Here is a 12,760-nt window from a genome sequence, read left to right on the forward strand (position 1 = left end):
TTTTTCTTATGCACAAGTGATTGCAGCTTTACATTTCACTAGAGATTTACTACTTTTCAGTGTTATTAGGGACATCTTTGAGGATGGAAGTATAACCATTATACCATGCTTGACTTCAAGGACTTTATGGTTTTCATGGCTGATGAGAATGCAAGGAGATGCCCATTCCGAACATTGGAATGCTCTTAAAGTTCTCTATCAGAGACTGGTTTATCATCAGAATCCCCTACTTTTACTTATGAATGGTGTGGATATAGATCAAGTTTTGCTAACTAGAGGGCTGTCTTACATTCTGTTTGGTCATCAGTGTCAGAACTTAGCAGAAGGGCACAAAGGATGCATGCTAAGACTGCCTCTTGGCCACTGCTAGCTAATGCTTCACCAGACAATCTATGTAGAGTTGATATGTTGTCATCATTCCATGCTTTGAAATATCATTAAGTGCTTGCCCTCCAAGCCCATGTTCATCCTCTTTTTGTTCACAAAGTGTTTGAACTTGTCTCTCAATCTTAATCAATTAGTTTTGCTATATTATTTGTCTCGCTCTTTTATTAAACTTTGCTCGGGTTGTCAACTTCAGTTCCCACTGAAAATAAAAAATCGATTTCCTACTTACGATATGTTTTCCCTCAGTGTAGGAGAATGGCAATAGGCATTCAATGGGAACTTAACTTTGAAAAATGGAATGAAGAAGATGATGAATATAATCATATTTGATTAATTTTTTATAATTTGTATTCAACTTTGACTATTGCTGAAGAGTATTTGTATTGATTTGCTTGTTATCTTTTATCTTTTATTAAACTTTGCTCGGGTTGTCGCCTTCAGTTCCCACTGAAAATAAAAAATCGATTTCCTACTTACCATAAGTTTTCCCTCAGTGTAGGAGAATGGCAATAGGCATTCAATGGGAACTTAACTTTGAAAACTGGAATGAAGAAGATGATGAATATAATCATATTTGATTGATTTTTTATGATTTGTATTCAACTTTGACTATTGCTGTAGAGTACTTTTATTGGTTTGCTTGTTTTCTTTGGCTCTACTAGAGAGTTTATATATGGTAAAAAGCTGTATTTTGTAAAACTTAGAGATTCCGGGTATTGAACTTGGGGACTTATACAAGCGAAGCATGTGCTCTACCACTGAGCTACATCGCCTATGAGCTGCTATTTTCTGATGCACAAGTGATTGAAGCTTTACAATTCACTAGAGATTTACTACTTTTCAGTGTTATTAGTGATATCTTAGAGGATGGAAGGATAACCATTATACCATGCTTGACTTCAAGGACTGTATGGTTTTCATGTCTGATGAGAATGCAAGTAGATGCCCATTCCGAACATTGGAATGCTCTTAAAGTTCTCCATCAGAGACTCGTTAATCATCAGAATCCACTACTTTTACTAATGTATGGTGTGGAAATTGATCAAGTTTTGCTAACTAGAGGGCTGTCTTACATTCTGTTTGGTCATCAGTGTCAGAACTTAGTAGAAGGGCACAAAGGATGCATGCTATGACTGCCTCTTGGGCATTGCTAGCTAATGCTTCACCAGACAATCTATGGAGAGTTGATATGTTGTCATCATTCCATGCTTTGAAATTTCATTAAGTGCTTGCCCTCCAAGCCCATGTCCATCCTCTTTTTGTTCACAAAGTGTTTGAACTTGTCTCTCAAGCTTAATCAAATAGTTTTGCTATATTATTTGTCTCGCTCTTTTATTAAACTTTGCTCGGGTAGTCGCCTTCAGTTCCCACTGAAAATAAAAAATCTGTTTCCTACTTACCATATGTTTTCCCTCAGTGTAGTAGAATGGCAATAGGCATCCAATGGGAACTTAACTTTGAAAAATGGAATGAAGAAGATGATGAATATAATCATATTTGATTGATTTTTTATGATTTGTATTCAACTTTGACTATTGCTGTAGAGTACTTTTATTGGTTTGCTTGTTATCTTTGGCTCTACTAGAGAGTTTAAATTTGGTAAAAAGCTGTATTTTGTAAAACTTGGAGATGCCAGAGATTGAACCCGGGGCCTCATACATGCGAAGCATGCGCGATACTACTGAGCTACATCCCCTATGAGCTGCTATTTTCTTATGCACAAGTGGTTGCAGCTTTACATTTCACTAGAGATTTACTACTTTTCAGTGTTATTACGGATATCTTAGAGGATGGAAGCATAACCATTATACCATGCTTGACTGCAAGGACTTTATGGTTTTCATGGCTGATGAGAATGCAAGTAGAAGCCCTTTCCAAACATTGGAATGCTCTTAAAGTTCTCCATCAGAGACTGGTTTATCATCAGAATCCCCTTTTTTTACTAATGAATGGTGTAGATATTGATCAAGTTTTGCTAACTAGAGGGCTGTCTTACATTCTGTTTGGTCATCAGTGTCAGAACTTAGCAGAAGGGCACAAAGGATGCAGGCTATGACTGCCTCTTGGGCATTGCTAGCTAATGCTTCACCAGACAATCTATGTAGAGTTCATATGTTGTCATCATTCCATGCTTTGAAATTTCATTAAGTGCTTAACCTCCAAGCCCATGTCCATCCTCTTTTAGTTCACAAAGTGTTTGAACTTGTCTCTCTATCTTAATCAATTAGTATTGATATATTATTTGTCTCGCTCTTTTATTAAACTTTGCTCAGGTAGTCGCCTTCAGTTCCCACTGAAAATAAAAAATCTATTTCCTACTTACCATAAGTTTTCCCTCAGTGTAGGAGAATGGCAATAGGCATTCAATGGGAACTTAACTTTGAAAAACGGAATGAAGAAGATGATGAATATAATCATATTTGATTAATTTTTTATAATTTGTATTCAACTTTGACTATTGCTGAAGAGTACTTGCATTGGTTTGCTTGTTATCTTTTATCTTTTATTAAACTTTGCTCGGGTTGTCGCCTTCAGTTCCCACTGAAAATAAAAAATCGATTTCCTTCTTACCATAACTTTTCCCTCAGTGTAGGAGAATGGCAATAGGCATTCAATGGGAACTTAACTTTGAAAAATGGAATGAAGAAGATGATGAATATAATCATATTTGATTGATTTTTTATGATTTGTATTCAACTTTGACTATTGCTGTAGAGTACTTTTATTGGTTTGCTTGTTATCTTTGGCTCTACTAGAGAGTTTACATATGGTAAAAAGCTGTATTTTGTAAAACTTGGAGATGCCAGAGATTGAACCCGGGGCCTCATACATGCGAAGCATGCGCGCTACTACTGAGCTACATCCCCTTTGAGCTGCTATTTTCTTATGCACAAGTGGTTGCAGCTTTACATTTCACTAGAGATTTACTACTTTTCAGTGTTATTAGGGATATCTTTGAGGATGGAAGCATAACCATTATACCATGCTTGACTGCAAGGACTTTATGGTTTTCAAGGCTGATGAGATTGCAAGTAGAAGCCCTTTCCAAACATTGGAATGCTCTTAAAGTTCTCCATCAGAGACTGGTTTATCATCAGAATCCCCTTTTTTTACTAATGAATGGTGTAGATATTGATCAAGTTTTGCTAACTAGAGGGCTGTCTTACATTCTGTTTGGTCATCAGTGTCAGAGCTTAGCAGAAGGGCACAAAGGATGCATGCTATGACTGCCTCTTGGGCATTGCTAGCTAATGCTTCACCAGACAATCTATGTAGAGTTCATATGATGTCATCATTCCATGCTTTGAAATTTCATTAAGTGCTTGCCCTCCAAGCCCATGTCCATCCTCTTTTAGTTCACAAAGTGTTTGAACTTGTCTCTCTATCTTAATCAATTAGTATTGATAAATTATTTGTCTCGCTCTTTTATTAAACTTTGCTCAGGTAGTCGCATTCAGTTCCCACTGAAAATAAAAAATCTATTTCCTACTTACCATAAGTTTTCCCTCAGTGTAGGAGAATGGCAATAGGCATTCAATGGGAACTTAACTTTGAAAAATGGAATGAAGAAGATGATGAATATAATCATATTTGATTAATTTTTTATAATTTGTATTCAACTTTGACTATTGCTGAAGAGTACTTGTATTGGTTTGCTTGTTATCTTTTATCTTTTATTAAACTTTGCTCGGGTTGTCGCCTTCAGTTCCCACTGAAAATAAAAAATCGATTTCCTTCTTACCATAACTTTTCCCTCAGTGTAGGAGAATGGCAATAGGCATTCAATGGGAACTTAACTTTGAAAAATCTAATGAAGAAGATGATGAATATAATCATATTTGATTGATTTTTTATGATTTGTATTCAACTTTGACTATTGCTGTAGAGTACTTTTATTGGTTTGCTTGTTATCTTTGGCTCTACTAGAGAGTTTACATATGGTAAAAAGCTGTATTTTGTAAAACTTGGAGATGCCAGGGATTGAACCTGGGGCCTCATACATGCGAAGCATGCGCTCTACCACTGAGCTACATCCCCTATGAGCTGCTATTTTCTTAAGCACAAGTGATTGCAGCTTTACATTTCACTAGAGATTTACTACTTTTCAGTATTATTAGGGACATCTTTGAGGATGGAAGTATAACCATTATACCATGCTTGACTTCAAGGACTTTATGGTTTTCATGGCTGATGAGAATGCAAGGAGATGCCCATTCCGAACATTGGAATGCTCTTAAAGTTCTCTATCAGAGACTGGTTTATCATCAGAATCCCCTACTTTTACTTATGAATGGTGTGGATATAGATCAAGTTTTGCTAACTAGAGGGCTGTCTTACATTCTGTTTGGTCATCAGTGTCAGAACTTAGCAGAAGGGCACAAAGGATGCATGCTAAGACTGCCTCTTGGCCACTGCTAGCTAATGCTTCACCAGACAATCTATGTAGAGTTGATATGTTGTCATCATTCCATGCTTTGAAATATCATTAAGTGCTTGCCCTCCAAGCCCATGTCCATCCTCTTTTTGTTCACAAAGTGTTTGAACTTGTCTCTCAATCTTAATCAATTAGTTTTGCTATATTATTTGTCTCACTCTTTTATTAAACTTTGCTCGGGTTGTCACCTTCAGTTCCCACTGAAAATAAAAAATCTATTTCCTACTTACGATATGTTTTCCCTCAGTGTAGGAGAATGGCAATAGGCATTCAATGGGAACTTAACTTTGAAAAATGGAATGAAGAAGATGATGAATATAATCATATTTGATAAATTTTTTATAATTTGTATTCAACTTTGACTATTGCTGAAGAGTATTTGTATTGGTTTGCTTGTTATCTTTTATCTTTTATTAAACTTTGCTCGGGTTGTCGCCTTCAGTTCCCACTGAAAATAAAAAATCGATTTCCAACTTACCATATGTTTTCCCTCAGTGTAGGAGAATGGCAATAGGCATTCAATGGGAACTTAACTTTGAAAAATGGAATGAAGAAGATGATGAATATAATCATATTTGATTGATTTTTTATGATTTGTATTCAACTTTGACTATTGCTGTAGAGTACTTTTATTGGTTTGCTTGTTTTCTTTGGCTCTACTAGAGAGTTTACATATGGTAAATAGCTGTATTTTGTAAAACTTAGAGATTCCGGGTATTGAACTTGGGGACTTATACAAGCGAAGCATGTGCTCTACCACTGAGCTACATCGCCTATGAGCTGCTATTTTCTGATGCACAAGTGATTGAAGCTTTACAATTCACTAGAGATTTACTACTTTTCAGTGTTATTAGTGATATCTTAGAGGATGGAAGGATAACCATTATACCATGCTTGACTTCAAGGACTGTATGGTTTTCATGTCTGATGAGAATGCAAGTAGATGCCCATTCCGAACATTGGAATGCTCTTAAAGTTCTCCATCAGAGACTCGTTAATCATCAGAATCCACTACTTTTACTAATGTATGGTGTGGAAATTGATCAAGTTTTGCTAACTAGAGGGCTGTCTTACATTCTGTTTGGTCATCAGTGTCAGAACTTAGTAGAAGGGCACAAAGGATGCATGCTATGACTGCCTCTTGGGCATTGCTAGCTAATGCTTCACCAGACAATCTATGGAGAGTTGATATGTTGTCATCATTCCATGCTTTGAAATTTCATTAAGTGCTTGCCCTCCAAGCCCATGTCCATCCTCTTTTTGTTCACAAAGTGTTTGAACTTGTCTCTCAAGCTTAATCAAATAGTTTTGCTATATTATTTGTCTCGCTCTTTTATTAAACTTTGCTCGGGTAGTCGCCTTCAGTTCCCACTGAAAATAAAAAATCTGTTTCCTACTTACCATATGTTTTCCCTCAGTGTAGTAGAATGGCAATAGGCATTCAATGGGAACTTAACTTTGAAAAATGGAATGAAGAAGATGATGAATATAATCATATTTGATTGATTTTTTATGATTTGTATTCAACTTTGACTATTGCTGTAGAGTACTTTTATTGGTTTGCTTGTTATCTTTGGCTCTACTAGAGAGTTTACATATGGTAAAAAGCTGTATTTTGTAAAATTTGGAGATGCCAGGGATTGAACCTTGGGCTGCATACATGCGAAGCATGCGCTCTACCACTGAGCTACATCCCCTATGAGCTGTTATTTCTTATGCACAAGTGATTGCAGCTTTACATTTCACTAGAGATTTACTACTTTTCAGTATTATTAGGGACATCTTTGAGGAAGGAAGTATAACCATTATACCATGCTTGACTTCAAGGACTTTATGGTTTTCATGGCTGATGAGAATGCAAGGAGATGCCCATTCCGAACTTTGGAATGCTCTTAAAGTTCTCTATCAGAGACTGGTTTATCATCAGAATCCCCTACTTTTACTTATGAATGGTGTGGATATAGATCAAGTTTTGCTAACTAGAGGGCTGTCTTACATTCTGTTTGGTCATCAGTGTCAGAACTTAGCAGAAGGGCACAAAGGATGCATGCTAAGACTGCCTCTTGGCCACTGCTAGCTAATGCTTCACCAGACAATCTATGTAGAGTTGATATGTTGTCATCATTCCATGCTTTGAAATATCATTAAGTGCTTGCCCTCCAAGCCCATGTCCATCCTCTTTTTGTTCACAAAGTGTTTGAACTTGTCTCTCAATCTTAATCAATTAGTTTTGCTATATTATTTGTCTCACTCTTTTATTAAACTTTACTCGGGTTGTCACCTTCAGTTCCCACTGAAAATAAAAAATCTATTTCCTACTTACGATATGTTTTCCCTCAGTGTAGGAGAATGGCAATAGGCATTCAATGGGAACTTAACTTTGAAAAATGGAATGAAGAAGATGATGAATATAATCATATTTGATAAATTTTTTATAATTTGTTTTCAACTTTGACTATTGCTGAAGAGTATTTGTATTGGTTTGCTTGTTATCTTTTATCTTTTATTAAACTTTGCTCGGGTTGTCGCCTTCAGTTCCCACTGAAAATAAAAAATCGATTTCCTACTTACCATATGTTTTCCCTCAGTGTAGGAGAATGGCAATAGGCATTCAATGGAAACTTAACTTTGAAAAATGGAATGAAGAAGATGATGAATATAATCATATTTGATTGATTTTTTATGATTTGTATTCAACTTTGACTATTGCTGTAGAGTACTTTTATTGGTTTGCTTGTTTTCTTTGGCTCTACTAGAGAGATTACATATGGTAAAAAGCTGTATTTTGTAAAACTTAGAGATTCTGGGTATTGAACTTGGGGCCTTATACAAGCGAAGCATGCGCTCTACCACTGAGCTACATCCCCTATGAGCTGCTATTTTCTCATGCACAAGTGATTGAAGCTTTACAATTCACTAGCGATTTACTACTTTTCAGTGTTATTAGTGATATCTTAGAGGATGGAAGGATAACCATTATACCATGCTTGACTTCAAGGACTGTATGGTTTTCATGGCTGATGAGAATGCAAGTAGATGCCCATTCCGAACATTGGAATGCTCTTAAAGTTCTCCATCAGAGACTCGTTTATCATCAGAATCCACTACTTTTACTAATGAATGGTGTCGAAATTGATCAAGTTTTGCTAACTAGAGGGCTGTCTTACATTCTGTTTGGTCATCAGTGTCAGAACTTAGTAGAAGGGCACAAAGGATGCATGCTATGACTGCCTCTTGGGCATTGCTAGCTAATGCTTCACCAGACAATCTATGTAGAGTTGATATGTTGTTATCATTCCATGCTTTGAAATTTCATTAAGTGCTTGCCCTCCAAGCCCATGTCCATCCTCTTGTTGTTCACAAAGTGTTTGAACTTGTCTCTCAAGCTTAATCAATTAGTTTTGCTATATTATTTGTCTCGCTCTTTTATTAAACTTTGCTCGGGTAGTCGCCTTCAGTTCCCACTGAAAATAAAAAATCTATTTCCTACTTACCATATGTTTTCCCTCAGTGTAGTACAATGGCAATAGGCATTCAATGGGAACTTAACTTTGAAAAATGGAATAAAGATGATGATGAATATAATCATATTTGATTGATTTTTTATGATTTGTATTCAACTTTGACTATTGCTGTAGTTATTTTATTGGTTTGCTTGTTATCTTTGGCTCTACTAGAGAGTTTAAATTTGGTAAAAAGCTGTATTTTGTAAAACTTGGAGATGCCAGAGATTGAACCCGGGGCCTCATACATGCGAAGCATGCGCGATACTACTGAGCTACATCCCCTATGAGCTGCTATTTTCTTATGCACAAGTGGTTGCAGCTTTACATTTCACTAGAGATTTACTACTTTTCAGTGTTATTACGGATATCTTAGAGGATGGAAGCATAACCATTATACCATGCTTGACTGCAAGGACTTTATGGTTTTCATGGCTGATGAGAATGCAAGTAGAAGCCCTTTCCAAACATTGGAATGCTCTTAAAGTTCTCCATCAGAGACTGGTTTATCATCAGAATCCCCTTTTTTTACTAATGAATGGTGTAGATATTGATCAAGTTTTGCTAACTAGAGGGCTGTCTTACATTCTGTTTGGTCATCAGTGTCAGAACTTAGCAGAAGGGCACAAAGGATGCAGGCTATGACTGCCTCTTGGGCATTGCTAGCTAATGCTTCACCAGACAATCTATGTAGAGTTCATATGTTGTCATCATTCCATGCTTTGAAATTTCATTAAGTGCTTAACCTCCAAGCCCATGTCCATCCTCTTTTAGTTCACAAAGTGTTTGAACTTGTCTCTCTATCTTAATCAATTAGTATTGATATATTATTTGTCTCGCTCTTTTATTAAACTTTGCTCAGGTAGTCGCCTTCAGTTCCCACTGAAAATAAAAAATCTATTTCCTACTTACCATAAGTTTTCCCTCAGTGTAGGAGAATGGCAATAGGCATTCAATGGGAACTTAACTTTGAAAAACGGAATGAAGAAGATGATGAATATAATCATATTTGATTAATTTTTTATAATTTGTATTCAACTTTGACTATTGCTGAAGAGTACTTGCATTGGTTTGCTTGTTATCTTTTATCTTTTATTAAACTTTGCTCGGGTTGTCGCCTTCAGTTCCCACTGAAAATAAAAAATCGATTTCCTTCTTACCATAACTTTTCCCTCAGTGTAGGAGAATGGCAATAGGCATTCAATGGGAACTTAACTTTGAAAAATGGAATGAAGAAGATGATGAATATAATCATATTTGATTGATTTTTTATGATTTGTATTCAACTTTGACTATTGCTGTAGAGTACTTTTATTGGTTTGCTTGTTATCTTTGGCTCTACTAGAGAGTTTACATATGGTAAAAAGCTGTATTTTGTAAAACTTGGAGATGCCAGAGATTGAACCCGGGGCCTCATACATGCGAAGCATGCGCGCTACTACTGAGCTACATCCCCTTTGAGCTGCTATTTTCTTATGCACAAGTGGTTGCAGCTTTACATTTCACTAGAGATTTACTACTTTTCAGTGTTATTAGGGATATCTTTGAGGATGGAAGCATAACCATTATACCATGCTTGACTGCAAGGACTTTATGGTTTTCAAGGCTGATGAGATTGCAAGTAGAAGCCCTTTCCAAACATTGGAATGCTCTTAAAGTTCTCCATCAGAGACTGGTTTATCATCAGAATCCCCTTTTTTTACTAATGAATGGTGTAGATATTGATCAAGTTTTGCTAACTAGAGGGCTGTCTTACATTCTGTTTGGTCATCAGTGTCAGAGCTTAGCAGAAGGGCACAAAGGATGCATGCTATGACTGCCTCTTGGGCATTGCTAGCTAATGCTTCACCAGACAATCTATGTAGAGTTCATATGATGTCATCATTCCATGCTTTGAAATTTCATTAAGTGCTTGCCCTCCAAGCCCATGTCCATCCTCTTTTAGTTCACAAAGTGTTTGAACTTGTCTCTCTATCTTAATCAATTAGTATTGATAAATTATTTGTCTCGCTCTTTTATTAAACTTTGCTCAGGTAGTCGCATTCAGTTCCCACTGAAAATAAAAAATCTATTTCCTACTTACCATAAGTTTTCCCTCAGTGTAGGAGAATGGCAATAGGCATTCAATGGGAACTTAACTTTGAAAAATGGAATGAAGAAGATGATGAATATAATCATATTTGATTAATTTTTTATAATTTGTATTCAACTTTGACTATTGCTGAAGAGTACTTGTATTGGTTTGCTTGTTATCTTTTATCTTTTATTAAACTTTGCTCGGGTTGTCGCCTTCAGTTCCCACTGAAAATAAAAAATCGATTTCCTTCTTACCATAACTTTTCCCTCAGTGTAGGAGAATGGCAATAGGCATTCAATGGGAACTTAACTTTGAAAAATCTAATGAAGAAGATGATGAATATAATCATATTTGATTGATTTTTTATGATTTGTATTCAACTTTGACTATTGCTGTAGAGTACTTTTATTGGTTTGCTTGTTATCTTTGGCTCTACTAGAGAGTTTACATATGGTAAAAAGCTGTATTTTGTAAAACTTGGAGATGCCAGGGATTGAACCTGGGGCCTCATACATGCGAAGCATGCGCTCTACCACTGAGCTACATCCCCTATGAGCTGCTATTTTCTTAAGCACAAGTGATTGCAGCTTTACATTTCACTAGAGATTTACTACTTTTCAGTATTATTAGGGACATCTTTGAGGATGGAAGTATAACCATTATACCATGCTTGACTTCAAGGACTTTATGGTTTTCATGGCTGATGAGAATGCAAGGAGATGCCCATTCCGAACATTGGAATGCTCTTAAAGTTCTCTATCAGAGACTGGTTTATCATCAGAATCCCCTACTTTTACTTATGAATGGTGTGGATATAGATCAAGTTTTGCTAACTAGAGGGCTGTCTTACATTCTGTTTGGTCATCAGTGTCAGAACTTAGCAGAAGGGCACAAAGGATGCATGCTAAGACTGCCTCTTGGCCACTGCTAGCTAATGCTTCACCAGACAATCTATGTAGAGTTGATATGTTGTCATCATTCCATGCTTTGAAATATCATTAAGTGCTTGCCCTCCAAGCCCATGTCCATCCTCTTTTTGTTCACAAAGTGTTTGAACTTGTCTCTCAATCTTAATCAATTAGTTTTGCTATATTATTTGTCTCACTCTTTTATTAAACTTTGCTCGGGTTGTCACCTTCAGTTCCCACTGAAAATAAAAAATCTATTTCCTACTTACGATATGTTTTCCCTCAGTGTAGGAGAATGGCAATAGGCATTCAATGGGAACTTAACTTTGAAAAATGGAATGAAGAAGATGATGAATATAATCATATTTGATAAATTTTTTATAATTTGTATTCAACTTTGACTATTGCTGAAGAGTATTTGTATTGGTTTGCTTGTTATCTTTTATCTTTTATTAAACTTTGCTCGGGTTGTCGCCTTCAGTTCCCACTGAAAATAAAAAATCGATTTCCAACTTACCATATGTTTTCCCTCAGTGTAGGAGAATGGCAATAGGCATTCAATGGGAACTTAACTTTGAAAAATGGAATGAAGAAGATGATGAATATAATCATATTTGATTGATTTTTTATGATTTGTATTCAACTTTGACTATTGCTGTAGAGTACTTTTATTGGTTTGCTTGTTTTCTTTGGCTCTACTAGAGAGTTTACATATGGTAAATAGCTGTATTTTGTAAAACTTAGAGATTCTGGGTATTGAACTTGGGGCCTTATACAAGCGAAGCATGCGCTCTACCACTGAGCTACATCCCCTATGAGCTGCTATCATCTTATGCACAAGTTATTGCAGCTCTACATTTCACTAGAGATTTACTACTTTTCAGTGTTATTAGGGATATCTTATAGGATGGAAGGATAACCATTATACCATGCTTGAGTGGAAGGACTTTATGGTTTTCATGGCTGATGAGAATGCAAGTAGAAGCCCATTCCAAACATTGGAATGCTCTTAAAGTTCTCCATCAGAGACTGGTTTATCATCAGAATGCCCTACTTTTACTAATGTATGGTGTGGATATTTTTCAAGTTTTAGTAACTAGAGGGCTGTCTTACATTCTGTTTGGTCATCAGTGTCAGAACTTAGCAGAAGGGCAAAAAGGATGCATGCTATGACTGCCTCTTGGGCATTGCTAGCTAATGCTTCACCAGACAATCTATATAGAGTTGATATGTTGTCATCATTCCATGCTTTGAAATTTCATTAAGTGCTTGCCCTCCAAGCCCATATCCATCCTCTTTTTGTTCTCAAAGTGTTTGAACTTGTCTCTCAATATTAATCAATTAGTTTTGCTATATTATTTGTCTGGCTCTTTTATTAAACTTTGCTCGGGTTGTCGCCTTCAGTTCCCACTGAAAATAAAAAATCTATTTCCTACTTACCATAAGTTTT

At 36.2% G+C, this 12,760-nt stretch overlaps 3 non-coding genes across 3 annotated transcripts; all 3 read right to left on the bottom strand.

The window, feature by feature from the left end:
- Nucleotides 1–4,353: 4,353 nt before the first annotated feature.
- On the bottom strand, nt 4,354–4,425 carry TRNAA-CGC (transfer RNA alanine (anticodon CGC)). Its single transcript has one exon. It is a non-coding gene; the product is annotated as a tRNA-Ala (tRNA).
- A 2,022-nt stretch (nt 4,426–6,447) lies between these two features.
- On the bottom strand, nt 6,448–6,519 carry TRNAA-CGC (transfer RNA alanine (anticodon CGC)). The gene has a single exon. It is a non-coding gene; the product is annotated as a tRNA-Ala (tRNA).
- Nucleotides 6,520–10,880: 4,361 nt separating this feature from the next.
- TRNAA-CGC (transfer RNA alanine (anticodon CGC)) lies at nt 10,881–10,952 on the bottom strand. The gene has a single exon. It is a non-coding gene; the product is annotated as a tRNA-Ala (tRNA).
- Nucleotides 10,953–12,760: the final 1,808 nt, after the last annotated feature.

The sequence above is a fragment of the Taudactylus pleione genome, unplaced genomic scaffold (assembly GCF_031769625.1).
Source record: "Taudactylus pleione unplaced genomic scaffold, aTauple2 ptg000070l, whole genome shotgun sequence".
In the NCBI taxonomy this organism is placed as follows: Eukaryota; Metazoa; Chordata; class Amphibia; order Anura; family Myobatrachidae; genus Taudactylus; species Taudactylus pleione.